Source organism: Rhinoderma darwinii, unplaced genomic scaffold, assembly GCF_050947455.1.
Source record: "Rhinoderma darwinii isolate aRhiDar2 unplaced genomic scaffold, aRhiDar2.hap1 Scaffold_500, whole genome shotgun sequence".
NCBI classification, from domain to species: domain Eukaryota; kingdom Metazoa; phylum Chordata; class Amphibia; order Anura; family Rhinodermatidae; genus Rhinoderma; species Rhinoderma darwinii.
The window spans coordinates 208,991-236,416 of NW_027464047.1; the positions used below are offsets into that span (position 1 = coordinate 208,991).

At 47.7% G+C, this 27,426-nt stretch overlaps 19 non-coding genes across 19 annotated transcripts; all 19 read left to right on the plus strand.

Annotated features, from left to right (window-relative positions):
• Window positions 1–380: 380 nt before the first annotated feature.
• Window positions 381–571, plus strand: LOC142720627 (U2 spliceosomal RNA). Its single transcript, XR_012873403.1, has one exon. It is a non-coding gene; the product is annotated as a U2 spliceosomal RNA (small nuclear RNA).
• A 1,292-nt stretch (window positions 572–1,863) lies between these two features.
• Window positions 1,864–2,054, plus strand: LOC142720628 (U2 spliceosomal RNA). Its single transcript, XR_012873404.1, has one exon. It is a non-coding gene; the product is annotated as a U2 spliceosomal RNA (small nuclear RNA).
• A 1,285-nt stretch (window positions 2,055–3,339) lies between these two features.
• LOC142720629 (U2 spliceosomal RNA) lies at window positions 3,340–3,530 on the plus strand. Its single transcript, XR_012873405.1, has one exon. It is a non-coding gene; the product is annotated as a U2 spliceosomal RNA (small nuclear RNA).
• A 1,277-nt stretch (window positions 3,531–4,807) lies between these two features.
• LOC142720630 (U2 spliceosomal RNA) lies at window positions 4,808–4,998 on the plus strand. The gene has a single exon (XR_012873406.1). It is a non-coding gene; the product is annotated as a U2 spliceosomal RNA (small nuclear RNA).
• A 1,276-nt stretch (window positions 4,999–6,274) lies between these two features.
• LOC142720631 (U2 spliceosomal RNA) lies at window positions 6,275–6,465 on the plus strand. The gene has a single exon (XR_012873407.1). It is a non-coding gene; the product is annotated as a U2 spliceosomal RNA (small nuclear RNA).
• A 1,296-nt stretch (window positions 6,466–7,761) lies between these two features.
• On the plus strand, window positions 7,762–7,952 carry LOC142720632 (U2 spliceosomal RNA). The gene has a single exon (XR_012873409.1). It is a non-coding gene; the product is annotated as a U2 spliceosomal RNA (small nuclear RNA).
• Window positions 7,953–9,256: 1,304 nt separating this feature from the next.
• LOC142720633 (U2 spliceosomal RNA) lies at window positions 9,257–9,447 on the plus strand. The gene has a single exon (XR_012873410.1). It is a non-coding gene; the product is annotated as a U2 spliceosomal RNA (small nuclear RNA).
• A 1,284-nt stretch (window positions 9,448–10,731) lies between these two features.
• LOC142720635 (U2 spliceosomal RNA) lies at window positions 10,732–10,922 on the plus strand. Its single transcript, XR_012873412.1, has one exon. It is a non-coding gene; the product is annotated as a U2 spliceosomal RNA (small nuclear RNA).
• Window positions 10,923–12,210: 1,288 nt separating this feature from the next.
• Window positions 12,211–12,401, plus strand: LOC142720636 (U2 spliceosomal RNA). The gene has a single exon (XR_012873413.1). It is a non-coding gene; the product is annotated as a U2 spliceosomal RNA (small nuclear RNA).
• A 1,261-nt stretch (window positions 12,402–13,662) lies between these two features.
• On the plus strand, window positions 13,663–13,853 carry LOC142720638 (U2 spliceosomal RNA). The gene has a single exon (XR_012873414.1). It is a non-coding gene; the product is annotated as a U2 spliceosomal RNA (small nuclear RNA).
• A 1,265-nt stretch (window positions 13,854–15,118) lies between these two features.
• LOC142720531 (U2 spliceosomal RNA) lies at window positions 15,119–15,309 on the plus strand. The gene has a single exon (XR_012873308.1). It is a non-coding gene; the product is annotated as a U2 spliceosomal RNA (small nuclear RNA).
• Window positions 15,310–16,601: 1,292 nt separating this feature from the next.
• Window positions 16,602–16,792, plus strand: LOC142720639 (U2 spliceosomal RNA). The gene has a single exon (XR_012873415.1). It is a non-coding gene; the product is annotated as a U2 spliceosomal RNA (small nuclear RNA).
• A 1,308-nt stretch (window positions 16,793–18,100) lies between these two features.
• Window positions 18,101–18,291, plus strand: LOC142720640 (U2 spliceosomal RNA). The gene has a single exon (XR_012873416.1). It is a non-coding gene; the product is annotated as a U2 spliceosomal RNA (small nuclear RNA).
• A 1,300-nt stretch (window positions 18,292–19,591) lies between these two features.
• LOC142720653 (U2 spliceosomal RNA) lies at window positions 19,592–19,782 on the plus strand. The gene has a single exon (XR_012873429.1). It is a non-coding gene; the product is annotated as a U2 spliceosomal RNA (small nuclear RNA).
• Window positions 19,783–21,074: 1,292 nt separating this feature from the next.
• On the plus strand, window positions 21,075–21,265 carry LOC142720673 (U2 spliceosomal RNA). The gene has a single exon (XR_012873448.1). It is a non-coding gene; the product is annotated as a U2 spliceosomal RNA (small nuclear RNA).
• A 1,268-nt stretch (window positions 21,266–22,533) lies between these two features.
• LOC142720641 (U2 spliceosomal RNA) lies at window positions 22,534–22,724 on the plus strand. Its single transcript, XR_012873417.1, has one exon. It is a non-coding gene; the product is annotated as a U2 spliceosomal RNA (small nuclear RNA).
• A 1,296-nt stretch (window positions 22,725–24,020) lies between these two features.
• LOC142720642 (U2 spliceosomal RNA) lies at window positions 24,021–24,211 on the plus strand. Its single transcript, XR_012873418.1, has one exon. It is a non-coding gene; the product is annotated as a U2 spliceosomal RNA (small nuclear RNA).
• Window positions 24,212–25,511: 1,300 nt separating this feature from the next.
• Window positions 25,512–25,702, plus strand: LOC142720674 (U2 spliceosomal RNA). The gene has a single exon (XR_012873449.1). It is a non-coding gene; the product is annotated as a U2 spliceosomal RNA (small nuclear RNA).
• A 1,272-nt stretch (window positions 25,703–26,974) lies between these two features.
• Window positions 26,975–27,165, plus strand: LOC142720643 (U2 spliceosomal RNA). Its single transcript, XR_012873420.1, has one exon. It is a non-coding gene; the product is annotated as a U2 spliceosomal RNA (small nuclear RNA).
• The last annotated feature ends 261 nt before the right edge of the window (window positions 27,166–27,426 follow it).

The window sequence follows — 27,426 nt, forward strand, 5'->3', positions numbered from 1 at the left end:
CCTGGGCCCAGGCAGTGTTGGTCAGTGCTGCTCAGCAGGCAGCACTGGACTGGACTGGATTACAGCTGATACAAGGTGTGAAGGAACAAGGGGTGGCTGTGGGCATGCACTTGCTGCCGCTGCCAGTGTTTATCTGCATGGCAGCAGGGCATTTGGGCGTTGCCAGGAAGGCGTTTTTATGTAGATTCCTCCTCTTTCAGCACTGCATTGTGGTGCAAGCAAAAGAAGCAAATCCTCTCCGGCCTTTATTCACCTCCCGTGTAGCTGTGAGTGTGTGAGCCTGCAGGGCCCCATGGAATTGCCTAGAAGTAGGCTGAATCGCTGCAAGGGCTGAACAGCAGTATCGGGCAGGCTCGGGCAACGCGCGGCCCGTTCGGGTTATCGCTTCTCGGCCTTTTGGCTAAGATCAAGTGTAGTATCTGTTCTTATCAGTTTAATATCTGATACGTCCCCTATCTGGGGACCATATATTAAATGGATTTTTAGAACAGGGAGATGGAAATAGAGCTTGCTCTGTCCACTCCACGCATTGACCTGGTATTGCAGTATTTCCAGGACCGGTGCACCCTTTCCTTATGTGTTGACTAAAAGCAGATTCCAAAAGTGTTTTTTGTCTTTGCTATTGTTTCTGTCTTTCTGAAGGGATCTCCCCTTTTAATCCCATTATTTCAACACCTGTTGGACAATGCATGAGTGATAATGAGCTCATTGATTAAATGCAATTAATGAATAGATTGCCACCTCTTGTTGTGTGTCGTCTGTGTTTCTGTGTTTCCGGCATTTCACATTGGAACACCTCATTCACCTTCCTTGTCTTCTCTCCGCCCTCCCTTTTAGGTAAGTTAAAGAGCTGCACCTGAGCCAGCCACTGATTGATTGATTGATTGATTGATTGATTGATTGATTGATTGATTGATTGATTGATGCAGCACAACAGTCAAATAGTGGAGTGGAGTAGGGGAACAGCAAACAGCCAATAAAGCAGCCCGCCCGCTCGCCTGCCCGCCACAATGGACCTACCTGTGTACACTAGATGGATGTGATGGAATGTACTGTCGTCCCTACATTTCAAGAAGAAGTAAGAATTGCAGTTGCAACAAAGCCTTGCTTGCCTACAAAGAGAGCAGCAATTTGGATTTGTTACTATGTTACCTAGAAGAATAACAAACTGTGCAAGGATGGAGGTTGTAGGAGCAAGGAGAAGTTGTCTGTAAAGTTGGTGGATGCCTATTTTCCATTTTGCAGTCCCTTGTCTCCCTCTTGTGGCCTCCTGGAGGCAACTAGCTGTGCAAAAAAAAGACAGCCTGGCGGCCGGCTGTTGCAGTGTTGCCCTCTCAGGCAACACTGAGTGACTGACTGAGCCTCACCGTCTTATATAAAGTTCAGACGGAACTTTGCACGTGTCATAGTGGAGCCCTCAGGATTCCAGAGCCAGCTTTCTGACATCATAATGGGGCCTCAGAGATAAAAGCCTGGGCCCAGGCAGTGTTGGTCAGTGCTGCTCAGCAGGCAGCACTGGACTGGACTGGATTACAGCTGATACAAGGTGTGAAGGAACAAGGGGTGGCTGTGGGCATGCACTTGCTGCCGCTGCCAGTGTTTATCTGCATGGCAGCAGGGCATTTGGGCGTTGCCAGGAAGGCGTTTTTATGTAGATTCCTCCTCTTTCAGCACTGCATTGTGGTGCAAGCAAAAGAAGCAAATCCTGTCTGGCTTCCTCTCCGGCCTTTATTCACCTCCCGTGTAGCTGTGAGTGTGTGAGCCTGCAGGGCCCCATGGAATTGCCTAGAAGTAGGCTGAATCGCTGCAAGGGCTGAACAGCAGTATCGGGCAGGCTCGGGCAACGCGCGGCCCGTTCGGGTTATCGCTTCTCGGCCTTTTGGCTAAGATCAAGTGTAGTATCTGTTCTTATCAGTTTAATATCTGATACGTCCCCTATCTGGGGACCATATATTAAATGGATTTTTAGAACAGGGAGATGGAAATAGAGCTTGCTCTGTCCACTCCACGCATTGACCTGGTATTGCAGTATTTCCAGGACCGGTGCACCCTTTCCTTATGTGTTGACTAAAAGCAGATTCCAAAAGTGTTTTTTGTCTTTGCTATTGTTTCTGTCTTTCTGAAGGGATCTCCCCTTTTAATCCCATTATTTCAACACCTGTTGGACAATGCATGAGTGATAATGAGCTCATTGATTAAATGCAATTAATGAATAGATTGCCACCTCTTGTTGTGTGTCGTCTGTGTTTCTGTGTTTCCGGCATTTCACATTGGAACACCTCATTCACCTTCCTTGTCTTCTCTCCGCCCTCCCTTTTAGGTAAGTTAAAGAGCTGCACCTGAGCCAGCCACTTGATTGATTGATTGATTGATTGATTGATTGATTGATTGATTGATTGATGCAGCACAACAGTCAAATAGTGGAGTGGAGTAGGGGAACAGCAAACAGCCAATAAAGCAGCCCGCCCGCTCGCCTGCCCGCCACAATGGACCTACCTGTGTACACTAGATGGATGTGATGGAATGTACTGTCGTCCCTACATTTCAAGAAGAAGTAAGAATTGCAGTTGCAACAAAGCCTTGCTTGCCTACAAAGAGAGCAGCAATTTGGATTTGTTACTATGTTACCTAGAAGAATAACAAACTGTGCAAGGATGGAGGTTGTAGGAGCAAGGAGAAGTTGTCTGTAAAGTTGGTGGATGCCTATTTTCCATTTTGCAGTCCCTTGTCTCCCTCTTGTGGCCTCCTGGAGGCAACTAGCTGTGCAAAAAAAAGACAGCCTGGCGGCCGGCTGTTGCAGTGTTGCCCTCTCAGGCAACACTGAGTGACTGACTGAGCCTCACCGTCTTATATAAAGTTCAGACGGAACTTTGCACGTGTCATAGTGGAGCCCTCAGGATTCCAGAGCCAGCTTTCTGACATCATAATGGGGCCTCAGAGATAAAAGCCTGGGCCCAGGCAGTGTTGGTCAGTGCTGCTCAGCAGGCAGCACTGGACTGGACTGGATTACAGCTGATACAAGGTGTGAAGGAACAAGGGGTGGCTGTGGGCATGCACTTGCTGCCGCTGCCAGTGTTTATCTGCATGGCAGCAGGGCATTTGGGCGTTGCCAGGAAGGCGTTTTTATGTAGATTCCTCCTCTTTCAGCACTGCATTGTGGTGCAAGCAAAAGAAGCAAATCCTGTCTGGCTTCCTCTCCGGCCTTTATTCACCTCCCGTGTAGCTGTGAGTGTGTGAGCCTGCAGGGCCCCATGGAATTGCCTAGAAGTAGGCTGAATCGCTGCAAGGGCTGAACAGCAGTATCGGGCAGGCTCGGGCAACGCGCGGCCCGTTCGGGTTATCGCTTCTCGGCCTTTTGGCTAAGATCAAGTGTAGTATCTGTTCTTATCAGTTTAATATCTGATACGTCCCCTATCTGGGGACCATATATTAAATGGATTTTTAGAACAGGGAGATGGAAATAGAGCTTGCTCTGTCCACTCCACGCATTGACCTGGTATTGCAGTATTTCCAGGACCGGTGCACCCTTTCCTTATGTGTTGACTAAAAGCAGATTCCAAAAGTGTTTTTTGTCTTTGCTATTGTTTCTGTCTTTCTGAAGGGATCTCCCCTTTTAATCCCATTATTTCAACACCTGTTGGACAATGCATGAGTGATAATGAGCTCATTGATTAAATGCAATTAATGAATAGATTGCCACCTCTTGTTGTGTGTCGTCTGTGTTTCTGTGTTTCCGGCATTTCACATTGGAACACCTCATTCACCTTCCTTGTCTTCTCTCCGCCCTCCCTTTTAGGTAAGTTAAAGAGCTGCACCTGAGCCAGCCACTTGATTGATTGATTGATTGATTGATTGATTGATTGATTGATGCAGCACAACAGTCAAATAGTGGAGTGGAGTAGGGGAACAGCAAACAGCCAATAAAGCAGCCCACCCGCTCGCCTGCCCGCCACAATGGACCTACCTGTGTACACTAGATGGATGTGATGGAATGTACTGTCGTCCCTACATTTCAAGAAGAAGTAAGAATTGCAGTTGCAACAAAGCCTTGCTTGCCTACAAAGAGAGCAGCAATTTGGATTTGTTACTATGTTACCTAGAAGAATAACAAACTGTGCAAGGATGGAGGTTGTAGGAGCAAGGAGAAGTTGTCTGTAAAGTTGGTGGATGCCTATTTTCCATTTTGCAGTCCCTTGTCTCCCTCTTGTGGCCTCCTGGAGGCAACTAGCTGTGCAAAAAAAAGACAGCCTGGCGGCCGGCTGTTGCAGTGTTGCCCTCTCAGGCAACACTGAGTGACTGACTGAGCCTCACCGTCTTATATAAAGTTCAGACGGAACTTTGCACGTGTCATAGTGGAGCCCTCAGGATTCCAGAGCCAGCTTTCTGACATCATAATGGGGCCTCAGAGATAAAAGCCTGGGCCCAGGCAGTGTTGGTCAGTGCTGCTCAGCAGGCAGCACTGGACTGGACTGGATTACAGCTGATACAAGGTGTGAAGGAACAAGGGGTGGCTGTGGGCATGCACTTGCTGCCGCTGCCAGTGTTTATCTGCATGGCAGCAGGGCATTTGGGCGTTGCCAGGAAGGCGTTTTTATGTAGATTCCTCCTCTTTCAGCACTGCATTGTGGTGCAAGCAAAAGAAGCAAATCCTGTCTGGCTTCCTCTCCGGCCTTTATTCACCTCCCGTGTAGCTGTGAGTGTGTGAGCCTGCAGGGCCCCATGGAATTGCCTAGAAGTAGGCTGAATCGCTGCAAGGGCTGAACAGCAGTATCGGGCAGGCTCGGGCAACGCGCGGCCCGTTCGGGTTATCGCTTCTCGGCCTTTTGGCTAAGATCAAGTGTAGTATCTGTTCTTATCAGTTTAATATCTGATACGTCCCCTATCTGGGGACCATATATTAAATGGATTTTTAGAACAGGGAGATGGAAATAGAGCTTGCTCTGTCCACTCCACGCATTGACCTGGTATTGCAGTATTTCCAGGACCGGTGCACCCTTTCCTTATGTGTTGACTAAAAGCAGATTCCAAAAGTGTTTTTTGTCTTTGCTATTGTTTCTGTCTTTCTGAAGGGATCTCCCCTTTTAATCCCATTATTTCAACACCTGTTGGACAATGCATGAGTGATAATGAGCTCATTGATTAAATGCAATTAATGAATAGATTGCCACCTCTTGTTGTGTGTCGTCTGTGTTTCTGTGTTTCCGGCATTTCACATTGGAACACCTCATTCACCTTCCTTGTCTTCTCTCCGCCCTCCCTTTTAGGTAAGTTAAAGAGCTGCACCTGAGCCAGCCACTGATTGATTGATTGATTGATTGATTGATTGATTGATTGATGCAGCACAACAGTCAAATAGTGGAGTGGAGTAGGGGAACAGCAAACAGCCAATAAAGCAGCCCGCCCGCTCGCCTGCCCGCCACAATGGACCTACCTGTGTACACTAGATGGATGTGATGGAATGTACTGTCGTCCCTACATTTCAAGAAGAAGTAAGAATTGCAGTTGCAACAAAGCCTTGCTTGCCTACAAAGAGAGCAGCAATTTGGATTTGTTACTATGTTACCTAGAAGAATAACAAACTGTGCAAGGATGGAGGTTGTAGGAGCAAGGAGAAGTTGTCTGTAAAGTTGGTGGATGCCTATTTTCCATTTTGCAGTCCCTTGTCTCCCTCTTGTGGCCTCCTGGAGGCAACTAGCTGTGCAAAAAAAAGACAGCCTGGCGGCCGGCTGTTGCAGTGTTGCCCTCTCAGGCAACACTGAGTGACTGACTGAGCCTCACCGTCTTATATAAAGTTCAGACGGAACTTTGCACGTGTCATAGTGGAGCCCTCAGGATTCCAGAGCCAGCTTTCTGACATCATAATGGGGCCTCAGAGATAAAAGCCTGGGCCCAGGCAGTGTTGGTCAGTGCTGCTCAGCAGGCAGCACTGGACTGGACTGGATTACAGCTGATACAAGGTGTGAAGGAACAAGGGGTGGCTGTGGGCATGCACTTGCTGCCGCTGCCAGTGTTTATCTGCATGGCAGCAGGGCATTTGGGCGTTGCCAGGAAGGCGTTTTTATGTAGATTCCTCCTCTTTCAGCACTGCATTGTGGTGCAAGCAAAAGAAGCAAATCCTGTCTGGCTTCCTCTCCGGCCTTTATTCACCTCCCGTGTAGCTGTGAGTGTGTGAGCCTGCAGGGCCCCATGGAATTGCCTAGAAGTAGGCTGAATCGCTGCAAGGGCTGAACAGCAGTATCGGGCAGGCTCGGGCAACGCGCGGCCCGTTCGGGTTATCGCTTCTCGGCCTTTTGGCTAAGATCAAGTGTAGTATCTGTTCTTATCAGTTTAATATCTGATACGTCCCCTATCTGGGGACCATATATTAAATGGATTTTTAGAACAGGGAGATGGAAATAGAGCTTGCTCTGTCCACTCCACGCATTGACCTGGTATTGCAGTATTTCCAGGACCGGTGCACCCTTTCCTTATGTGTTGACTAAAAGCAGATTCCAAAAGTGTTTTTTGTCTTTGCTATTGTTTCTGTCTTTCTGAAGGGATCTCCCCTTTTAATCCCATTATTTCAACACCTGTTGGACAATGCATGAGTGATAATGAGCTCATTGATTAAATGCAATTAATGAATAGATTGCCACCTCTTGTTGTGTGTCTTCTGTGTTTCTGTGTTTCCGGCATTTCACATTGGAACACCTCATTCACCTTCCTTGTCTTCTCTCCGCCCTCCCTTTTAGGTAAGTTAAAGAGCTGCACCTGAGCCAGCCACTGATTGATTGATTGATTGATTGATTGATTGATTGATTGATTGATTGATTGATTGATTGATGCAGCACAACAGTCAAATAGTGGAGTGGAGTAGGGGAACAGCAAACAGCCAATAAAGCAGCCCGCCCGCTCGCCTGCCCGCCACAATGGACCTACCTGTGTACACTAGATGGATGTGATGGAATGTACTGTCGTCCCTACATTTCAAGAAGAAGTAAGAATTGCAGTTGCAACAAAGCCTTGCTTGCCTACAAAGAGAGCAGCAATTTGGATTTGTTACTATGTTACCTAGAAGAATAACAAACTGTGCAAGGATGGAGGTTGTAGGAGCAAGGAGAAGTTGTCTGTAAAGTTGGTGGATGCCTATTTTCCATTTTGCAGTCCCTTGTCTCCCTCTTGTGGCCTCCTGGAGGCAACTAGCTGTGCAAAAAAAAGACAGCCTGGCGGCCGGCTGTTGCAGTGTTGCCCTCTCAGGCAACACTGAGTGACTGACTGAGCCTCACCGTCTTATATAAAGTTCAGACGGAACTTTGCACGTGTCATAGTGGAGCCCTCAGGATTCCAGAGCCAGCTTTCTGACATCATAATGGGGCCTCAGAGATAAAAGCCTGGGCCCAGGCAGTGTTGGTCAGTGCTGCTCAGCAGGCAGCACTGGACTGGACTGGATTACAGCTGATACAAGGTGTGAAGGAACAAGGGGTGGCTGTGGGCATGCACTTGCTGCCGCTGCCAGTGTTTATCTGCATGGCAGCAGGGCATTTGGGCGTTGCCAGGAAGGCGTTTTTATGTAGATTCCTCCTCTTTCAGCACTGCATTGTGGTGCAAGCAAAAGAAGCAAATCCTGTCTGGCTTCCTCTCCGGCCTTTATTCACCTCCCGTGTAGCTGTGAGTGTGTGAGCCTGCAGGGCCCCATGGAATTGCCTAGAAGTAGGCTGAATCGCTGCAAGGGCTGAACAGCAGTATCGGGCAGGCTCGGGCAACGCGCGGCCCGTTCGGGTTATCGCTTCTCGGCCTTTTGGCTAAGATCAAGTGTAGTATCTGTTCTTATCAGTTTAATATCTGATACGTCCCCTATCTGGGGACCATATATTAAATGGATTTTTAGAACAGGGAGATGGAAATAGAGCTTGCTCTGTCCACTCCACGCATTGACCTGGTATTGCAGTATTTCCAGGACCGGTGCACCCTTTCCTTATGTGTTGACTAAAAGCAGATTCCAAAAGTGTTTTTTGTCTTTGCTATTGTTTCTGTCTTTCTGAAGGGATCTCCCCTTTTAATCCCATTATTTCAACACCTGTTGGACAATGCATGAGTGATAATGAGCTCATTGATTAAATGCAATTAATGAATAGATTGCCACCTCTTGTTGTGTGTCGTCTGTGTTTCTGTGTTTCCGGCATTTCACATTGGAACACCTCATTCACCTTCCTTGTCTTCTCTCCGCCCTCCCTTTTAGGTAAGTTAAAGAGCTGCACCTGAGCCAGCCACTGATTGATTGATTGATTGATTGATTGATTGATTGATTGATTGATTGATTGATTGATTGATTGATTGATGCAGCACAACAGTCAAATAGTGGAGTGGAGTAGGGGAACAGCAAACAGCCAATAAAGCAGCCCGCCCGCTCGCCTGCCCGCCACAATGGACCTACCTGTGTACACTAGATGGATGTGATGGAATGTACTGTCGTCCCTACATTTCAAGAAGAAGTAAGAATTGCAGTTGCAACAAAGCCTTGCTTGCCTACAAAGAGAGCAGCAATTTGGATTTGTTACTATGTTACCTAGAAGAATAACAAACTGTGCAAGGATGGAGGTTGTAGGAGCAAGGAGAAGTTGTCTGTAAAGTTGGTGGATGCCTATTTTCCATTTTGCAGTCCCTTGTCTCCCTCTTGTGGCCTCCTGGAGGCAACTAGCTGTGCAAAAAAAAGACAGCCTGGCGGCCGGCTGTTGCAGTGTTGCCCTCTCAGGCAACACTGAGTGACTGACTGAGCCTCACCGTCTTATATAAAGTTCAGACGGAACTTTGCACGTGTCATAGTGGAGCCCTCAGGATTCCAGAGCCAGCTTTCTGACATCATAATGGGGCCTCAGAGATAAAAGCCTGGGCCCAGGCAGTGTTGGTCAGTGCTGCTCAGCAGGCAGCACTGGACTGGACTGGATTACAGCTGATACAAGGTGTGAAGGAACAAGGGGTGGCTGTGGGCATGCACTTGCTGCCGCTGCCAGTGTTTATCTGCATGGCAGCAGGGCATTTGGGCGTTGCCAGGAAGGCGTTTTTATGTAGATTCCTCCTCTTTCAGCACTGCATTGTGGTGCAAGCAAAAGAAGCAAATCCTGTCTGGCTTCCTCTCCGGCCTTTATTCACCTCCCGTGTAGCTGTGAGTGTGTGAGCCTGCAGGGCCCCATGGAATTGCCTAGAAGTAGGCTGAATCGCTGCAAGGGCTGAACAGCAGTATCGGGCAGGCTCGGGCAACGCGCGGCCCGTTCGGGTTATCGCTTCTCGGCCTTTTGGCTAAGATCAAGTGTAGTATCTGTTCTTATCAGTTTAATATCTGATACGTCCCCTATCTGGGGACCATATATTAAATGGATTTTTAGAACAGGGAGATGGAAATAGAGCTTGCTCTGTCCACTCCACGCATTGACCTGGTATTGCAGTATTTCCAGGACCGGTGCACCCTTTCCTTATGTGTTGACTAAAAGCAGATTCCAAAAGTGTTTTTTGTCTTTGCTATTGTTTCTATCTTTCTGAAGGGATCTCCCCTTTTAATCCCATTATTTCAACACCTGTTGGACAATGCATGAGTGATAATGAGCTCATTGATTAAATGCAATTAATGAATAGATTGCCACCTCTTGTTGTGTGTCGTCTGTGTTTCTGTGTTTCCGGCATTTCACATTGGAACACCTCATTCACCTTCCTTGTCTTCTCTCCGCCCTCCCTTTTAGGTAAGTTAAAGAGCTGCACCTGAGCCAGCCACTGATTGATTGATTGATTGATTGATTGATTGATTGATTGATTGATTGATGCAGCACAACAGTCAAATAGTGGAGTGGAGTAGGGGAACAGCAAACAGCCAATAAAGCAGCCCGCCCGCTCGCCTGCCCGCCACAATGGACCTACCTGTGTACACTAGATGGATGTGATGGAATGTACTGTCGTCCCTACATTTCAAGAAGAAGTAAGAATTGCAGTTGCAACAAAGCCTTGCTTGCCTACAAAGAGAGCAGCAATTTGGATTTGTTACTATGTTACCTAGAAGAATAACAAACTGTGCAAGGATGGAGGTTGTAGGAGCAAGGAGAAGTTGTCTGTAAAGTTGGTGGATGCCTATTTTCCATTTTGCAGTCCCTTGTCTCCCTCTTGTGGCCTCCTGGAGGCAACTAGCTGTGCAAAAAAAAGACAGCCTGGCGGCCGGCTGTTACAGTGTTGCCCTCTCAGGCAACACTGAGTGACTGACTGAGCCTCACCGTCTTATATAAAGTTCAGACGGAACTTTGCACGTGTCATAGTGGAGCCCTCAGGATTCCAGAGCCAGCTTTCTGACATCATAATGGGGCCTCAGAGATAAAAGCCTGGGCCCAGGCAGTGTTGGTCAGTGCTGCTCAGCAGGCAGCACTGGACTGGACTGGATTACAGCTGATACAAGGTGTGAAGGAACAAGGGGTGGCTGTGGGCATGCACTTGCTGCCGCTGCCAGTGTTTATCTGCATGGCAGCAGGGCATTTGGGCGTTGCCAGGAAGGCGTTTTTATGTAGATTCCTCCTCTTTCAGCACTGCATTGTGGTGCAAGCAAAAGAAGCAAATCCTGTCTGGCTTCCTCTCCGGCCTTTATTCACCTCCCGTGTAGCTGTGAGTGTGTGAGCCTGCAGGGCCCCATGGAATTGCCTAGAAGTAGGCTGAATCGCTGCAAGGGCTGAACAGCAGTATCGGGCAGGCTCGGGCAACGCGCGGCCCGTTCGGGTTATCGCTTCTCGGCCTTTTGGCTAAGATCAAGTGTAGTATCTGTTCTTATCAGTTTAATATCTGATACGTCCCCTATCTGGGGACCATATATTAAATGGATTTTTAGAACAGGGAGATGGAAATAGAGCTTGCTCTGTCCACTCCACGCATTGACCTGGTATTGCAGTATTTCCAGGACCGGTGCACCCTTTCCTTATGTGTTGACTAAAAGCAGATTCCAAAAGTGTTTTTTGTCTTTGCTATTGTTTCTGTCTTTCTGAAGGGATCTCCCCTTTTAATCCCATTATTTCAACACCTGTTGGACAATGCATGAGTGATAATGAGCTCATTGATTAAATGCAATTAATGAATAGATTGCCACCTCTTGTTGTGTGTCGTCTGTGTTTCTGTGTTTCCGGCATTTCACATTGGAACACCTCATTCACCTTCCTTGTCTTCTCTCCGCCCTCCCTTTTAGGTAAGTTAAAGAGCTGCACCTGAGCCAGCCACTGATTGATTGATTGATTGATTGATTGATTGATTGATTGATTGATTGATTGATGCAGCACAACAGTCAAATAGTGGAGTGGAGTAGGGGAACAGCAAACAGCCAATAAAGCAGCCCGCCCGCTCGCCTGCCCGCCACAATGGACCTACCTGTGTACACTAGATGGATGTGATGGAATGTACTGTCGTCCCTACATTTCAAGAAGAAGTAAGAATTGCAGTTGCAACAAAGCCTTGCTTGCCTACAAAGAGAGCAGCAATTTGGATTTGTTACTATGTTACCTAGAAGAATAACAAACTGTGCAAGGATGGAGGTTGTAGGAGCAAGGAGAAGTTGTCTGTAAAGTTGGTGGATGCCTATTTTCCATTTTGCAGTCCCTTGTCTCCCTCTTGTGGCCTCCTGGAGGCAACTAGCTGTGCAAAAAAAAGACAGCCTGGCGGCCGGCTGTTACAGTGTTGCCCTCTCAGGCAACACTGAGTGACTGACTGAGCCTCACCGTCTTATATAAAGTTCAGACGGAACTTTGCACGTGTCATAGTGGAGCCCTCAGGATTCCAGAGCCAGCTTTCTGACATCATAATGGGGCCTCAGAGATAAAAGCCTGGGCCCAGGCAGTGTTGGTCAGTGCTGCTCAGCAGGCAGCACTGGACTGGACTGGATTACAGCTGATACAAGGTGTGAAGGAACAAGGGGTGGCTGTGGGCATGCACTTGCTGCCGCTGCCAGTGTTTATCTGCATGGCAGCAGGGCATTTGGGCGTTGCCAGGAAGGCGTTTTTATGTAGATTCCTCCTCTTTCAGCACTGCATTGTGGTGCAAGCAAAAGAAGCAAATCCTGTCTGGCTTCCTCTCCGGCCTTTATTCACCTCCCGTGTAGCTGTGAGTGTGTGAGCCTGCAGGGCCCCATGGAATTGCCTAGAAGTAGGCTGAATCGCTGCAAGGGCTGAACAGCAGTATCGGGCAGGCTCGGGCAACGCGCGGCCCGTTCGGGTTATCGCTTCTCGGCCTTTTGGCTAAGATCAAGTGTAGTATCTGTTCTTATCAGTTTAATATCTGATACGTCCCCTATCTGGGGACCATATATTAAATGGATTTTTAGAACAGGGAGATGGAAATAGAGCTTGCTCTGTCCACTCCACGCATTGACCTGGTATTGCAGTATTTCCAGGACCGGTGCACCCTTTCCTTATGTGTTGACTAAAAGCAGATTCCAAAAGTGTTTTTTGTCTTTGCTATTGTTTCTGTCTTTCTGAAGGGATCTCCCCTTTTAATCCCATTATTTCAACACCTGTTGGACAATGCATGAGTGATAATGAGCTCATTGATTAAATGCAATTAATGAATAGATTGCCACCTCTTGTTGTGTGTCGTCTGTGTTTCTGTGTTTCCGGCATTTCACATTGGAACACCTCATTCACCTTCCTTGTCTTCTCTCCGCCCTCCCTTTTAGGTAAGTTAAAGAGCTGCACCTGAGCCAGCCACTGATTGATTGATTGATTGATTGATTGATTGATTGATTGATTGATTGATTGATGCAGCACAACAGTCAAATAGTGGAGTGGAGTAGGGGAACAGCAAACAGCCAATAAAGCAGCCCGCCCGCTCGCCTGCCCGCCACAATGGACCTACCTGTGTACACTAGATGGATGTGATGGAATGTACTGTCGTCCCTACATTTCAAGAAGAAGTAAGAATTGCAGTTGCAACAAAGCCTTGCTTGCCTACAAAGAGAGCAGCAATTTGGATTTGTTACTATGTTACCTAGAAGAATAACAAACTGTGCAAGGATGGAGGTTGTAGGAGCAAGGAGAAGTTGTCTGTAAAGTTGGTGGATGCCTATTTTCCATTTTGCAGTCCCTTGTCTCCCTCTTGTGGCCTCCTGGAGGCAACTAGCTGTGCAAAAAAAAGACAGCCTGGCGGCCGGCTGTTGCAGTGTTGCCCTCTCAGGCAACACTGAGTGACTGACTGAGCCTCACCGTCTTATATAAAGTTCAGACGGAACTTTGCACGTGTCATAGTGGAGCCCTCAGGATTCCAGAGCCAGCTTTCTGACATCATAATGGGGCCTCAGAGATAAAAGCCTGGGCCCAGGCAGTGTTGGTCAGTGCTGCTCAGCAGGCAGCACTGGACTGGACTGGATTACAGCTGATACAAGGTGTGAAGGAACAAGGGGTGGCTGTGGGCATGCACTTGCTGCCGCTGCCAGTGTTTATCTGCATGGCAGCAGGGCATTTGGGCGTTGCCAGGAAGGCGTTTTTATGTAGATTCCTCCTCTTTCAGCACTGCATTGTGGTGCAAGCAAAAGAAGCAAATCCTGTCTGGCTTCTAGCTGTGAGTGTGTGAGCCTGCAGGGCCCCATGGAATTGCCTAGAAGTAGGCTGAATCGCTGCAAGGGCTGAACAGCAGTATCGGGCAGGCTCGGGCAACGCGCGGCCCGTTCGGGTTATCGCTTCTCGGCCTTTTGGCTAAGATCAAGTGTAGTATCTGTTCTTATCAGTTTAATATCTGATACGTCCCCTATCTGGGGACCATATATTAAATGGATTTTTAGAACAGGGAGATGGAAATAGAGCTTGCTCTGTCCACTCCACGCATTGACCTGGTATTGCAGTATTTCCAGGACCGGTGCACCCTTTCCTTATGTGTTGACTAAAAGCAGATTCCAAAAGTGTTTTTTGTCTTTGCTATTGTTTCTGTCTTTCTGAAGGGATCTCCCCTTTTAATCCCATTATTTCAACACCTGTTGGACAATGCATGAGTGATAATGAGCTCATTGATTAAATGCAATTAATGAATAGATTGCCACCTCTTGTTGTGTGTCGTCTGTGTTTCTGTGTTTCCGGCATTTCACATTGGAACACCTCATTCACCTTCCTTGTCTTCTCTCCGCCCTCCCTTTTAGGTAAGTTAAAGAGCTGCACCTGAGCCAGCCACTGATTGATTGATTGATTGATTGATTGATTGATTGATTGATTGATTGATTGATTGATGCAGCACAACAGTCAAATAGTGGAGTGGAGTAGGGGAACAGCAAACAGCCAATAAAGCAGCCCGCCCGCTCGCCTGCCCGCCACAATGGACCTACCTGTGTACACTAGATGGATGTGATGGAATGTACTGTCGTCCCTACATTTCAAGAAGAAGTAAGAATTGCAGTTGCAACAAAGCCTTGCTTGCCTACAAAGAGAGCAGCAATTTGGATTTGTTACTATGTTACCTAGAAGAATAACAAACTGTGCAAGGATGGAGGTTGTAGGAGCAAGGAGAAGTTGTCTGTAAAGTTGGTGGATGCCTATTTTCCATTTTGCAGTCCCTTGTCTCCCTCTTGTGGCCTCCTGGAGGCAACTAGCTGTGCAAAAAAAAGACAGCCTGGCGGCCGGCTGTTGCAGTGTTGCCCTCTCAGGCAACACTGAGTGACTGACTGAGCCTCACCGTCTTATATAAAGTTCAGACGGAACTTTGCACGTGTCATAGTGGAGCCCTCAGGATTCCAGAGCCAGCTTTCTGACATCATAATGGGGCCTCAGAGATAAAAGCCTGGGCCCAGGCAGTGTTGGTCAGTGCTGCTCAGCAGGCAGCACTGGACTGGACTGGATTACAGCTGATACAAGGTGTGAAGGAACAAGGGGTGGCTGTGGGCATGCACTTGCTGCCGCTGCCAGTGTTTATCTGCATGGCAGCAGGGCATTTGGGCGTTGCCAGGAAGGCGTTTTTATGTAGATTCCTCCTCTTTCAGCACTGCATTGTGGTGCAAGCAAAAGAAGCAAATCCTGTCTGGCTTCTAGCTGTGAGTGTGTGAGCCTGCAGGGCCCCATGGAATTGCCTAGAAGTAGGCTGAATCGCTGCAAGGGCTGAACAGCAGTATCGGGCAGGCTCGGGCAACGCGCGGCCCGTTCGGGTTATCGCTTCTCGGCCTTTTGGCTAAGATCAAGTGTAGTATCTGTTCTTATCAGTTTAATATCTGATACGTCCCCTATCTGGGGACCATATATTAAATGGATTTTTAGAACGGGGAGATGGAACTAGAGCTTGCTCTGTCCACTCCACGCATTGACCTGGTATTGCAGTATTTCCAGGACCGGTGCACCCTTTCCTTATGTGTTGACTAAAAGCAGATTCCAAAAGTGTTTTTTGTCTTTGCTATTGTTTCTGTCTTTCTGAAGGGATCTCCCCTTTTAATCCCATTATTTCAACACCTGTTGGACAATGCATGAGTGATAATGAGCTCATTGATTAAATGCAATTAATGAATAGATTGCCACCTCTTGTTGTGTGTCGTCTGTGTTTCTGTGTTTCCGGCATTTCACATTGGAACACCTCATTCACCTTCCTTGTCTTCTCTCCGCCCTCCCTTTTAGGTAAGTTAAAGAGCTGCACCTGAGCCAGCCACTGATTGATTGATTGATTGATTGATTGATTGATTGATTGATTGATTGATTGATTGATGCAGCACAACAGTCAAATAGTGGAGTGGAGTAGGGGAACAGCAAACAGCCAATAAAGCAGCCCGCCCGCTCGCCTGCCCGCCACAATGGACCTACCTGTGTACACTAGATGGATGTGATGGAATGTACTGTCGTCCCTACATTTCAAGAAGAAGTAAGAATTGCAGTTGCAACAAAGCCTTGCTTGCCTACAAAGAGAGCAGCAATTTGGATTTGTTACTATGTTACCTAGAAGAATAACAAACTGTGCAAGGATGGAGGTTGTAGGAGCAAGGAGAAGTTGTCTGTAAAGTTGGTGGATGCCTATTTTCCATTTTGCAGTCCCTTGTCTCCCTCTTGTGGCCTCCTGGAGGCAACTAGCTGTGCAAAAAAAAGACAGCCTGGCGGCCGGCTGTTGCAGTGTTGCCCTCTCAGGCAACACTGAGTGACTGACTGAGCCTCACCGTCTTATATAAAGTTCAGACGGAACTTTGCACGTGTCATAGTGGAGCCCTCAGGATTCCAGAGCCAGCTTTCTGACATCATAATGGGGCCTCAGAGATAAAAGCCTGGGCCCAGGCAGTGTTGGTCAGTGCTGCTCAGCAGGCAGCACTGGACTGGACTGGATTACAGCTGATACAAGGTGTGAAGGAACAAGGGGTGGCTGTGGGCATGCACTTGCTGCCGCTGCCAGTGTTTATCTGCATGGCAGCAGGGCATTTGGGCGTTGCCAGGAAGGCGTTTTTATGTAGATTCCTCCTCTTTCAGCACTGCATTGTGGTGCAAGCAAAAGAAGCAAATCCTGTCTGGCTTCCTCTCCGGCCTTTATTCACCTCCCGTGTAGCTGTGAGTGTGTGAGCCTGCAGGGCCCCATGGAATTGCCTAGAAGTAGGCTGAATCGCTGCAAGGGCTGAACAGCAGTATCGGGCAGGCTCGGGCAACGCGCGGCCCGTTCGGGTTATCGCTTCTCGGCCTTTTGGCTAAGATCAAGTGTAGTATCTGTTCTTATCAGTTTAATATCTGATACGTCCCCTATCTGGGGACCATATATTAAATGGATTTTTAGAACAGGGAGATGGAAATAGAGCTTGCTCTGTCCACTCCACGCATTGACCTGGTATTGCAGTATTTCCAGGACCGGTGCACCCTTTCCTTATGTGTTGACTAAAAGCAGATTCCAAAAGTGTTTTTTGTCTTTGCTATTGTTTCTGTCTTTCTGAAGGGATCTCCCCTTTTAATCCCATTATTTCAACACCTGTTGGACAATGCATGAGTGATAATGAGCTCATTGATTAAATGCAATTAATGAATAGATTGCCACCTCTTGTTGTGTGTCGTCTGTGTTTCTGTGTTTCCGGCATTTCACATTGGAACACCTCATTCACCTTCTCACCTTCCTTGTCTTCTCTCCGCCCTCCCTTTTAGGTAAGTTAAAGAGCTGCACCTGAGCCAGCCACTGATTGATTGATTGATTGATTGATTGATTGATTGATTGATTGATTGATTGATTGATTGATTGATGCAGCACAACAGTCAAATAGTGGAGTGGAGTAGGGGAACAGCAAACAGCCAATAAAGCAGCCCGCCCGCTCGCCTGCCCGCCACAATGGACCTACCTGTGTACACTAGATGGATGTGATGGAATGTACTGTCGTCCCTACATTTCAAGAAGAAGTAAGAATTGCAGTTGCAACAAAACCTTGCTTGCCTACAAAGAGAGCAGCAATTTGGATTTGTTACTATGTTACCTAGAAGAATAACAAACTGTGCAAGGATGGAGGTTGTAGGAGCAAGGAGAAGTTGTCTGTAAAGTTGGTGGATGCCTATTTTCCATTTTGCAGTCCCTTGTCTCCCTCTTGTGGCCTCCTGGAGGCAACTAGCTGTGCAAAAAAAAGACAGCCTGGCGGCCGGCTGTTGCAGTGTTGCCCTCTCAGGCAACACTGAGTGACTGACTGAGCCTCACCGTCTTATATAAAGTTCAGACGGAACTTTGCACGTGTCATAGTGGAGCCCTCAGGATTCCAGAGCCAGCTTTCTGACATCATAATGGGGCCTCAGAGATAAAAGCCTGGGCCCAGGCAGTGTTGGTCAGTGCTGCTCAGCAGGCAGCACTGGACTGGACTGGATTACAGCTGATACAAGGTGTGAAGGAACAAGGGGTGGCTGTGGGCATGCACTTGCTGCCGCTGCCAGTGTTTATCTGCATGGCAGCAGGGCATTTGGGCGTTGCCAGGAAGGCGTTTTTATGTAGATTCCTCCTCTTTCAGCACTGCATTGTGGTGCAAGCAAAAGAAGCAAATCCTGTCTGGCTTCCTCTCCGGCCTTTATTCACCTCCCGTGTAGCTGTGAGTGTGTGAGCCTGCAGGGCCCCATGGAATTGCCTAGAAGTAGGCTGAATCGCTGCAAGGGCTGAACAGCAGTATCGGGCAGGCTCGGGCAACGCGCGGCCCGTTCGGGTTATCGCTTCTCGGCCTTTTGGCTAAGATCAAGTGTAGTATCTGTTCTTATCAGTTTAATATCTGATACGTCCCCTATCTGGGGACCATATATTAAATGGATTTTTAGAACAGGGAGATGGAAATAGAGCTTGCTCTGTCCACTCCACGCATTGACCTGGTATTGCAGTATTTCCAGGACCGGTGCACCCTTTCCTTATGTGTTGACTAAAAGCAGATTCCAAAAGTGTTTTTTGTCTTTGCTATTGTTTCTGTCTTTCTGAAGGGATCTCCCCTTTTAATCCCATTATTTCAACACCTGTTGGACAATGCATGAGTGATAATGAGCTCATTGATTAAATGCAATTAATGAATAGATTGCCACCTCTTGTTGTGTGTCGTCTGTGTTTCTGTGTTTCCGGCATTTCACATTGGAACACCTCATTCACCTTCCTTGTCTTCTCTCCGCCCTCCCTTTTAGGTAAGTTAAAGAGCTGCACCTGAGCCAGCCACTGATTGATTGATTGATTGATTGATTGATTGATTGATTGATTGATTGATTGATTGATTGATTGATGCAGCACAACAGTCAAATAGTGGAGTGGAGTAGGGGAACAGCAAACAGCCAATAAAGCAGCCCGCCCGCTCGCCTGCCCGCCACAATGGACCTACCTGTGTACACTAGATGGATGTGATGGAATGTACTGTCGTCCCTACATTTCAAGAAGAAGTAAGAATTGCAGTTGCAACAAAGCCTTGCTTGCCTACAAAGAGAGCAGCAATTTGGATTTGTTACTATGTTACCTAGAAGAATAACAAACTGTGCAAGGATGGAGGTTGTAGGAGCAAGGAGAAGTTGTCTGTAAAGTTGGTGGATGCCTATTTTCCATTTTGCAGTCCCTTGTCTCCCTCTTGTGGCCTCCTGGAGGCAACTAGCTGTGCAAAAAAAAGACAGCCTGGCGGCCGGCTGTTGCAGTGTTGCCCTCTCAGGCAACACTGAGTGACTGACTGAGCCTCACCGTCTTATATAAAGTTCAGACGGAACTTTGCACGTGTCATAGTGGAGCCCTCAGGATTCCAGAGCCAGCTTTCTGACATCATAATGGGGCCTCAGAGATAAAAGCCTGGGCCCAGGCAGTGTTGGTCAGTGCTGCTCAGCAGGCAGCACTGGACTGGACTGGATTACAGCTGATACAAGGTGTGAAGGAACAAGGGGTGGCTGTGGGCATGCACTTGCTGCCGCTGCCAGTGTTTATCTGCATGGCAGCAGGGCATTTGGGCGTTGCCAGGAAGGCGTTTTTATGTAGATTCCTCCTCTTTCAGCACTGCATTGTGGTGCAAGCAAAAGAAGCAAATCCTGTCTGGCTTCCTCTCCGGCCTTTATTCACCTCCCGTGTAGCTGTGAGTGTGTGAGCCTGCAGGGCCCCATGGAATTGCCTAGAAGTAGGCTGAATCGCTGCAAGGGCTGAACAGCAGTATCGGGCAGGCTCGGGCAACGCGCGGCCCGTTCGGGTTATCGCTTCTCGGCCTTTTGGCTAAGATCAAGTGTAGTATCTGTTCTTATCAGTTTAATATCTGATACGTCCCCTATCTGGGGACCATATATTAAATGGATTTTTAGAACGGGGAGATGGAACTAGAGCTTGCTCTGTCCACTCCACGCATTGACCTGGTATTGCAGTATTTCCAGGACCGGTGCACCCTTTCCTTATGTGTTGACTAAAAGCAGATTCCAAAAGTGTTTTTTGTCTTTGCTATTGTTTCTGTCTTTCTGAAGGGATCTCCCCTTTTAATCCCATTATTTCAACACCTGTTGGACAATGCATGAGTGATAATGAGCTCATTGATTAAATGCAATTAATGAATAGATTGCCACCTCTTGTTGTGTGTCGTCTGTGTTTCTGTGTTTCCGGCATTTCACATTGGAACACCTCATTCACCTTCCTTGTCTTCTCTCCGCCCTCCCTTTTAGGTAAGTTAAAGAGCTGCACCTGAGCCAGCCACTGATTGATTGATTGATTGATTGATTGATTGATTGATTGATTGATTGATTGATTGATGCAGCACAACAGTCAAATAGTGGAGTGGAGTAGGGGAACAGCAAACAGCCAATAAAGCAGCCCGCCCGCTCGCCTGCCCGCCACAATGGACCTACCTGTGTACACTAGATGGATGTGATGGAATGTACTGTCGTCCCTACATTTCAAGAAGAAGTAAGAATTGCAGTTGCAACAAAGCCTTGCTTGCCTACAAAGAGAGCAGCAATTTGGATTTGTTACTATGTTACCTAGAAGAATAACAAACTGTGCAAGGATGGAGGTTGTAGGAGCAAGGAGAAGTTGTCTGTAAAGTTGGTGGATGCCTATTTTCCATTTTGCAGTCCCTTGTCTCCCTCTTGTGGCCTCCTGGAGGCAACTAGCTGTGCAAAAAAAAGACAGCCTGGCGGCCGGCTGTTGCAGTGTTGCCCTCTCAGGCAACACTGAGTGACTGACTGAGCCTCACCGTCTTATATAAAGTTCAGACGGAACTTTGCACGTGTCATAGTGGAGCCCTCAGGATTCCAGAGCCAGCTTTCTGACATCATAATGGGGCCTCAGAGATAAAAGCCTGGGCCCAGGCAGTGTTGGTCAGTGCTGCTCAGCAGGCAGCACTGGACTGGACTGGATTACAGCTGATACAAGGTGTGAAGGAACAAGGGGTGGCTGTGGGCATGCACTTGCTGCCGCTGCCAGTGTTTATCTGCATGGCAGCAGGGCATTTGGGCGTTGCCAGGAAGGCGTTTTTATGTAGATTCCTCCTCTTTCAGCACTGCATTGTGGTGCAAGCAAAAGAAGCAAATCCTGTCTGGCTTCCTCTCCGGCCTTTATTCACCTCCCGTGTAGCTGTGAGTGTGTGAGCCTGCAGGGCCCCATGGAATTGCCTAGAAGTAGGCTGAATCGCTGCAAGGGCTGAACAGCAGTATCGGGCAGGCTCGGGCAACGCGCGGCCCGTTCGGGTTATCGCTTCTCGGCCTTTTGGCTAAGATCAAGTGTAGTATCTGTTCTTATCAGTTTAATATCTGATACGTCCCCTATCTGGGGACCATATATTAAATGGATTTTTAGAACAGGGAGATGGAAATAGAGCTTGCTCTGTCCACTCCACGCATTGACCTGGTATTGCAGTATTTCCTTATGTGTTGACTAAAAGCAGATTCCAAAAGTGTTTTTTGTCTTTGCTATTGTTTCTGTCTTTCTGAAGGGATCTCCCCTTTTAATCCCATTATTTCAACACCTGTTGGACAATGCATGAGTGATAATGAGCTCATTGATTAAATGCAATTAATGAATAGATTGCCACCTCTTGTTGTGTGTCGTCTGTGTTTCTGTGTTTCCGGCATTTCACATTGGAACACCTCATTCACCTTCCTTGTCTTCTCTCCGCCCTCCCTTTTAGGTAAGTTAAAGAGCTGCACCTGAGCCAGCCACTGATTGATTGATTGATTGATTGATTGATTGATTGATTGATTGATTGATTGATGCAGCACAACAGTCAAATAGTGGAGTGGAGTAGGGGAACAGCAAACAGCCAATAAAGCAGCCCGCCCGCTCGCCTGCCCGCCACAATGGACCTACCTGTGTACACTAGATGGATGTGATGGAATGTACTGTCGTCCCTACATTTCAAGAAGAAGTAAGAATTGCAGTTGCAACAAAGCCTTGCTTGCCTACAAAGAGAGCAGCAATTTGGATTTGTTACTATGTTACCTAGAAGAATAACAAACTGTGCAAGGATGGAGGTTGTAGGAGCAAGGAGAAGTTGTCTGTAAAGTTGGTGGATGCCTATTTTCCATTTTGCAGTCCCTTGTCTCCCTCTTGTGGCCTCCTGGAGGCAACTAGCTGTGCAAAAAAAAGACAGCCTGGCGGCCGGCTGTTGCAGTGTTGCCCTCTCAGGCAACACTGAGTGACTGACTGAGCCTCACCGTCTTATATAAAGTTCAGACGGAACTTTGCACGTGTCATAGTGGAGCCCTCAGGATTCCAGAGCCAGCTTTCTGACATCATAATGGGGCCTCAGAGATAAAAGCCTGGGCCCAGGCAGTGTTGGTCAGTGCTGCTCAGCAGGCAGCACTGGACTGGACTGGATTACAGCTGATACAAGGTGTGAAGGAACAAGGGGTGGCTGTGGGCATGCACTTGCTGCCGCTGCCAGTGTTTATCTGCATGGCAGCAGGGCATTTGGGCGTTGCCAGGAAGGCGTTTTTATGTAGATTCCTCCTCTTTCAGCACTGCATTGTGGTGCAAGCAAAAGAAGCAAATCCTGTCTGGCTTCCTCTCCGGCCTTTATTCACCTCCCGTGTAGCTGTGAGTGTGTGAGCCTGCAGGGCCCCATGGAATTGCCTAGAAGTAGGCTGAATCGCTGCAAGGGCTGAACAGCAGTATCGGGCAGGCTCGGGCAACGCGCGGCCCGTTCGGGTTATCGCTTCTCGGCCTTTTGGCTAAGATCAAGTGTAGTATCTGTTCTTATCAGTTTAATATCTGATACGTCCCCTATCTGGGGACCATATATTAAATGGATTTTTAGAACAGGGAGATGGAAATAGAGCTTGCTCTGTCCACTCCACGCATTGACCTGGTATTGCAGTATTTCCAGGACCGGTGCACCCTTTCCTTATGTGTTGACTAAAAGCAGATTCCAAAAGTGTTTTTTGTCTTTGCTATTGTTTCTGTCTTTCTGAAGGGATCTCCCCTTTTAATCCCATTATTTCAACACCTGTTGGACAATGCATGAGTGATAATGAGCTCATTGATTAAATGCAATTAATGAATAGATTGCCACCTCTTGTTGTGTGTCGTCTGTGTTTCTGTGTTTCCGGCATTTCACATTGGAACACCTCATTCACCTTCCTTGTCTTCTCTCCGCCCTCCCTTTTAGGTAAGTTAAAGAGCTGCACCTGAGCCAGCCACTGATTGATTGATTGATTGATTGATTGATTGATTGATTGATTGATTGATTGATTGATTGATGCAGCACAACAGTCAAATAGTGGAGTGGAGTAGGGGAACAGCAAACAGCCAATAAAGCAGCCCGCCCGCTCGCCTGCCCGCCACAATGGACCTACCTGTGTACACTAGATGGATGTGATGGAATGTACTGTCGTCCCTACATTTCAAGAAGAAGTAAGAATTGCAGTTGCAACAAAGCCTTGCTTGCCTACAAAGAGAGCAGCAATTTGGATTTGTTACTATGTTACCTAGAAGAATAACAAACTGTGCAAGGATGGAGGTTGTAGGAGCAAGGAGAAGTTGTCTGTAAAGTTGGTGGATGCCTATTTTCCATTTTGCAGTCCCTTGTCTCCCTCTTGTGGCCTCCTGGAGGCAACTAGCTGTGCAAAAAAAAGACAGCCTGGCGGCCGGCTGTTGCAGTGTTGCCCTCTCAGGCAACACTGAGTGACTGACTGAGCCTCACCGTCTTATATAAAGTTCAGACGGAACTTTGCACGTGTCATAGTGGAGCCCTCAGGATTCCAGAGCCAGCTTTCTGACATCATAATGGGGCCTCAGAGATAAAAGCCTGGGCCCAGGCAGTGTTGGTCAGTGCTGCTCAGCAGGCAGCACTGGACTGGACTGGATTACAGCTGATACAAGGTGTGAAGGAACAAGGGGTGGCTGTGGGCATGCACTTGCTGCCGCTGCCAGTGTTTATCTGCATGGCAGCAGGGCATTTGGGCGTTGCCAGGAAGGCGTTTTTATGTAGATTCCTCCTCTTTCAGCACTGCATTGTGGTGCAAGCAAAAGAAGCAAATCCTGTCTGGCTTCCTCTCCGGCCTTTATTCACCTCCCGTGTAGCTGTGAGTGTGTGAGCCTGCAGGGCCCCATGGAATTGCCTAGAAGTAGGCTGAATCGCTGCAAGGGCTGAACAGCAGTATCGGGCAGGCTCGGGCAACGCGCGGCCCGTTCGGGTTATCGCTTCTCGGCCTTTTGGCTAAGATCAAGTGTAGTATCTGTTCTTATCAGTTTAATATCTGATACGTCCCCTATCTGGGGACCATATATTAAATGGATTTTTAGAACAGGGAGATGGAAATAGAGCTTGCTCTGTCCACTCCACGCATTGACCTGGTATTGCAGTATTTCCAGGACCGGTGCACCCTTTCCTTATGTGTTGACTAAAAGCAGATTCCAAAAGTGTTTTTTGTCTTTGCTATTGTTTCTGTCTTTCTGAAGGGATCTCCCCTTTTAATCCCATTATTTCAACACCTGTTGGACAATGCATGAGTGATAATGAGCTCATTGATTAAATGCAATTAATGAATAGATTGCCACCTCTTGTTGTGTGTCGTCTGTGTTTCTGTGTTTCCGGCATTTCACATTGGAACACCTCATTCACCTTCCTTGTCTTCTCTCCGCCCTCCCTTTTAGGTAAGTTAAAGAGCTGCACCTGAGCCAGCCACTGATTGATTGATTGATTGATTGATTGATTGATTGATTGATTGATTGATTGATTGATTGATTGATGCAGCACAACAGTCAAATAGTGGAGTGGAGTAGGGGAACAGCAAACAGCCAATAAAGCAGCCCGCCCGCTCGCCTGCCCGCCACAATGGACCTACCTGTGTACACTAGATGGATGTGATGGAATGTACTGTCGTCCCTACATTTCAAGAAGAAGTAAGAATTGCAGTTGCAACAAAGCCTTGCTTGCCTACAAAGAGAGCAGCAATTTGGATTTGTTACTATGTTACCTAGAAGAATAACAAACTGTGCAAGGATGGAGGTTGTAGGAGCAAGGAGAAGTTGTCTGTAAAGTTGGTGGATGCCTATTTTCCATTTTGCAGTCCCTTGTCTCCCTCTTGTGGCCTCCTGGAGGCAACTAGCTGTGCAAAAAAAAGACAGCCTGGCGGCCGGCTGTTGCAGTGTTGCCCTCTCAGGCAACACTGAGTGACTGACTGAGCCTCACCGTCTTATATAAAGTTCAGACGGAACTTTGCACGTGTCATAGTGGAGCCCTCAGGATTCCAGAGCCAGCTTTCTGACATCATAATGGGGCCTCAGAGATAAAAGCCTGGGCCCAGGCAGTGTTGGTCAGTGCTGCTCAGCAGGCAGCACTGGACTGGACTGGATTACAGCTGATACAAGGTGTGAAGGAACAAGGGGTGGCTGTGGGCATGCACTTGCTGCCGCTGCCAGTGTTTATCTGCATGGCAGCAGGGCATTTGGGCGTTGCCAGGAAGGCGTTTTTATGTAGATTCCTCCTCTTTCAGCACTGCATTGTGGTGCAAGCAAAAGAAGCAAATCCTGTCTGGCTTCCTCTCCGGCCTTTATTCACCTCCCGTGTAGCTGTGAGTGTGTGAGCCTGCAGGGCCCCATGGAATTGCCTAGAAGTAGGCTGAATCGCTGCAAGGGCTGAACAGCAGTATCGGGCAGGCTCGGGCAACGCGCGGCCCGTTCGGGTTATCGCTTCTCGGCCTTTTGGCTAAGATCAAGTGTAGTATCTGTTCTTATCAGTTTAATATCTGATACGTCCCCTATCTGGGGACCATATATTAAATGGATTTTTAGAACAGGGAGATGGAAATAGAGCTTGCTCTGTCCACTCCACGCATTGACCTGGTATTGCAGTATTTCCTTATGTGTTGACTAAAAGCAGATTCCAAAAGTGTTTTTTGTCTTTGCTATTGTTTCTGTCTTTCTGAAGGGATCTCCCCTTTTAATCCCATTATTTCAACACCTGTTGGACAATGCATGAGTGATAATGAGCTCATTGATTAAATGCAATTAATGAATAGATTGCCACCTCTTGTTGTGTGTCGTCTGTGTTTCTGTGTTTCCGGCATTTCACATTGGAACACCTCATTCACCTTCCTTGTCTTCTCTCCGCCCTCCCTTTTAGGTAAGTTAAAGAGCTGCACCTGAGCCAGCCACTGATTGATTGATTGATTGATTGATTGATTGATTGATTGATTGATTGATTGATTGATGCAGCACAACAGTCAAATAGTGGAGTGGAGTAGGGGAACAGCAAACAGCCAATAAAGCAGCCCGCCCGCTCGCCTGCCCGCCACAATGGACCTACCTGTGTACACTAGATGGATGTGATGGAATGTACTGTCGTCCCTACATTTCAAGAAGAAGTAAGAATTGCAGTTGCAACAAAGCCTTGCTTGCCTACAAAGAGAGCAGCAATTTGGATTTGTTACTATGTTACCTAGAAGAATAACAAACTGTGCAAGGATGGAGGTTGTAGGAGCAAGGAGAAGTTGTCTGTAAAGTTGGTGGATGCCTATTTTCCATTTTGCAGTCCCTTGTCTCCCTCTTGTGGCCTCCTGGAGGCAACTAGCTGTGCAAAAAAAAGACAGCCTGGCGGCCGGCTGTTGCAGTGTTGCCCTCTCAGGCAACACTGAGTGACTGACTGAGCCTCACCGTCTTATATAAAGTTCAGACGGAACTTTGCACGTGTCATAGTGGAGCCCTCAGGATTCCAGAGCCAGCTTTCTGACATCATAATGGGGCCTCAGAGATAAAAGCCTGGGCCCAGGCAGTGTTGGTCAGTGCTGCTCAGCAGGCAGCACTGGACTGGACTGGATTACAGCTGATACAAGGTGTGAAGGAACAAGGGGTGGCTGTGGGCATGCACTTGCTGCCGCTGCCAGTGTTTATCTGCATGGCAGCAGGGCATTTGGGCGTTGCCAGGAAGGCGTTTTTATGTAGATTCCTCCTCTTTCAGCACTGCATTGTGGTGCAAGCAAAAGAAGCAAATCCTGTCTGGCTTCCTCTCCGGCCTTTATTCACCTCCCGTGTAGCTGTGAGTGTGTGAGCCTGCAGGGCCCCATGGAATTGCCTAGAAGTAGGCTGAATCGCTGCAAGGGCTGAACAGCAGTATCGGGCAGGCTCGGGCAACGCGCGGCCCGTTCGGGTTATCGCTTCTCGGCCTTTTGGCTAAGATCAAGTGTAGTATCTGTTCTTATCAGTTTAATATCTGATACGTCCCCTATCTGGGGACCATATATTAAATGGATTTTTAGAACAGGGAGATGGAAATAGAGCTTGCTCTGTCCACTCCACGCATTGACCTGGTATTGCAGTATTTCCAGGACCGGTGCACCCTTTCCTTATGTGTTGACTAAAAGCAGATTCCAAAAGTGTTTTTTGTCTTTGCTATTGTTTCTGTCTTTCTGAAGGGATCTCCCCTTTTAATCCCATTATTTCAACACCTGTTGGACAATGCATGAGTGATAATGAGCTCATTGATTAAATGCAATTAATGAATAGATTGCCACCTCTTGTTGTGTGTCGTCTGTGTTTCTGTGTTTCCGGCATTTCACATTGGAACACCTCATTCACCTTCCTTGTCTTCTCTCCGCCCTCCCT